Genomic DNA, 3,303 nt, shown 5'->3' with positions numbered 1-3,303 from the left:
TCCTGCTGGCATACAGCACCACGGCGGTGTGGTTGCTCTGTGAGGTTATGTAGTAGGTCACGGTGCTCCTGGACTTGTCCACCAGAGTTGTCTGATTTCTCAGCAGGTCCTGCTGGCCCTGAAGCGTCAGCCAGATGAGCTGCGAGCCAGCCTGGGCACAAAGAGAGGGGCAGTGCCACCAACCACAGAGTCCCAGACTGGTTTGAGGTGAAGGGACCTTAAAGCTCCTCCAGCTCCAACCCCTGCCACGGGCAGGGACACCTTCCACTAGAGCAGGTTGCTCCAAGCCCCTGTGTCCAACCTGGCCTTGAACACTGCCAGGGATGGGGCAGCCACAGCTTCTCTGGGCACCCTGTGCCAGCGCCTCAGCACCCTCACAGGGAAGAGCTTCTGCCTCAGAGCTCATCTCAATCTCCCCTCTGGCAGGTTCAAGCCATTCCCCTTGGCCTGTCCCTGCAGTGCCTTGTCCAAAGCCCCTCTCCAGGTTTCCTGGAGCCCCTTTAGGCACTGGAGCTGCTCTAAGGTGTCCCCTTCAGGAGCCTTCTCTTCTCCAGCTGCCCCAGCCCAGCTCTCTCAGCCTGGCTCCAGAGCTCAGCCCATTCATCCCTCCTGCCAAGTGCTGACACAGATGAAGGCTGTGGTAAGCAGAAGGCTTCCTGCCCGACTGGGACCTCTTACCTCAGCTGAGCTGGGGGAGAAGATGAGAACCCCCAGGACGCTGATGCCAATGGCACAAAGCAAGACAATGGACAAGATGATGCAGAAGGTCCTGCGTGGAGCTGTGAAGCACGCTGCAGCCCTCCTGTCCTGGGAGCCAAGGCAAGAAGGAAAGCACAGGAGTTAAAATCAACCTCCTACCGATCATGCTTCTTCCCTATAACAGGCAATTCCCACTCATTGCACAAACTGCTGGGTTTAAGTGCAGAACTGCCCTAACATCGCAGCAGCCCCGGAATAACATCACTTTTATCCCACAGTGCTGGAGTTTCAGATCCATCATCCCAGTGATGGGCACTCCCACAGCTGAGCACCTTCCTCCTGCAGCCACGGGAGCATGGAAACACTGGGAACCCCTTGGAGAAGGGCTGGAGCTGGAAACTTTCCACAAAGAGGAGCTGCTGCTGCTGCTGTTGCGCTTTAGCAGCAAATGAAATGACTTTGGTTTATAGCAGAAATCCTCAGAGAGCCATCAGCATTTGGAACAGCCCCTGTTGGAACGATCCTGCTTCCCTGCCCCACTGGATGTTTGGTTGCATTTACTTTCTTGATCAGCTGCTCTCTGTGCAGACCAAGCTGCCACCTGAAGCAAAAGAGCTTGGAATTCACCTTAATGCTTATATAGAAACACTTAAATTTAACTTAATGGCACATAACATTCTTCTTTGCAAGCAGAAAGGATGTGCTTCCAGTAATCCCAACTGTGCAGCCCCCATTAAAAAGGACCAACCTGTTCCTCAGTCTGAATACATGCCCATGGTTAGAAGTGCTGCAGCCACACGAGGAAGGGGCTCTTCAAGCATTTGGGTCAGTTTTTGCTCTTTTTTGGTAATATGTAACTTTCATATCTATCCCATCAGGAAAGCAGTGAGTCTTTCCTAAGTCCAGCCTGTGCAGAGCTGCAAGCTTGCCAATCCAGATGCAACAGTGCTCAAGCCCTATGGTACCAGGCAGGTTTTCAGTAGCTAATGGAATTTCCTGGGTGGGAAAGGTGCAGAGAGAGAAATGCAGTGACTCCCAGCCCTGCAGCTCCCCTATGCACACACATCCCGAGCAAGCGGGGTGCTTCAGCACCTCTACCCTGACCATCCTGCCCTGCCTTGAAAATCCATCTGACAACTGCCTTACAAGGAGCTCAACTGTGGGGTGCTGAGGCTGGGGATGAGCAAAACCTCACCAGGATTCCTGGTGATCCCTTCAATAAGGAACTGATCGAGCACAGAGCGGGGTCTCCCTCTGCAATGAGGGGGGGACCAGGGATACTCACTGTGGAGACAGCGTTGCTGGTGCTGTTCCTCGCCTCCATCCTCCACTTCAAATGAGGACCTTGCTCCTGCAGCTGTGCGACCGGGTTATATGCAGACTGTACATGATTACAGTTCCTGGCATGCCTGGAAACCCAAATTAAACCAAGCGTGCATCTAGCAGAAATGGTCCCTCATGCCAAAAGTAATTCCAGCCAGGAGTTCCTCAGCCCAGGCTGTGGGAGGCTGAAACCTGAGAGCTGCCACCTGGGGAGAGGGGAAGAGAATGGGGCTGAATCCAGGAGTGCCGAGCGATGCTGTCAGTGCCTAACACGGTGCTTCCTTGTGAGCGGGACAGGATGACAGTCGGGGACTTTGTGTCCTCCCTGCTGGCAGGACCACTGCAGGCTCATGGAGAGCAAAAAACAGAACGGAATGGGGTGGCAGCCTGCCCCTGTCATCAGTTATTTCCCAGTGTCAGCACGAAGCTCGTGCTGCCGGAGCTCCTGCAGGCTGCTGCCCTGCCAGCCTCAGCTGCACAGACATGCTCACGCTCCACCAACAGACCTCGCAGTAGGTAGACCCAGGGAGAAGGATCTCTCCTCCAGAGACATCACCACAACCTCAGCTGCACACTCATGCTCACACCCCACCAGGCTGTGGCACCTGCAGGAGCCCCTGAGAGAGGTTTAGGGGGGTTGAGACCTGCCAGCCAGATGCAAGAGGCTGAGTGGAGGCAAGGAAAAGCTCAGAATTCCTTCATGTAGTCTCTGTTAAGGGAAAACATGGCTTTTGGACAGTCTCCTACTAAGCACAGCCCAGGACTGATCCAATTCAGCCAAGAGGGCAGCTCATCCTGGAGCTTCTCATTGCCAAAGCACTGGCAATCCCTCCCCGCTCCCTTTCTTTCCTGCTGTCAGTAAAAAGTCAGCTATTCCAGTGGCAGCATCCATCCAGCTTCTGTGGGATGTGAGCTCCAGCTCTGGCCAAACACACCCCGTGCGGTGGCAGTGCTGAGAGCAGGACAGGGCTGGCACAGCCAAACCCCAGCCCTGCTTCACTGGGCGATGCACTGGGGATCCAGCACTGCTCCCACATCACCACCTGCAGCTGAGCTGCACACACGAGGTGTGGGAACCAAGCAGCAACACACAGATGGGGGGGGTCTCCCCAAAGAGGTTTTAACAGCAACACAGGAGGCATTTTCTTGCTCTAAAAAATGGGAAGTCCTGCCTCATCCGAGGCAGAGAAGGAAGCAAAACCTTCTACAGAGCACTGTTGGTGACAGGATTGCTGTGTTCTCCTCACCACTGCCCTCTTCAAGCAGCAAATCCCAGCCCAC

This window comes from Nestor notabilis, unplaced genomic scaffold (genome assembly GCF_000696875.1).
Source record: "Nestor notabilis isolate BGI_N333 unplaced genomic scaffold, ASM69687v1 scaffold30444, whole genome shotgun sequence".
Classification (NCBI taxonomy): domain Eukaryota; kingdom Metazoa; phylum Chordata; class Aves; order Psittaciformes; family Psittacidae; genus Nestor; species Nestor notabilis.
This window is presented reverse-complemented; position numbering follows the sequence as displayed.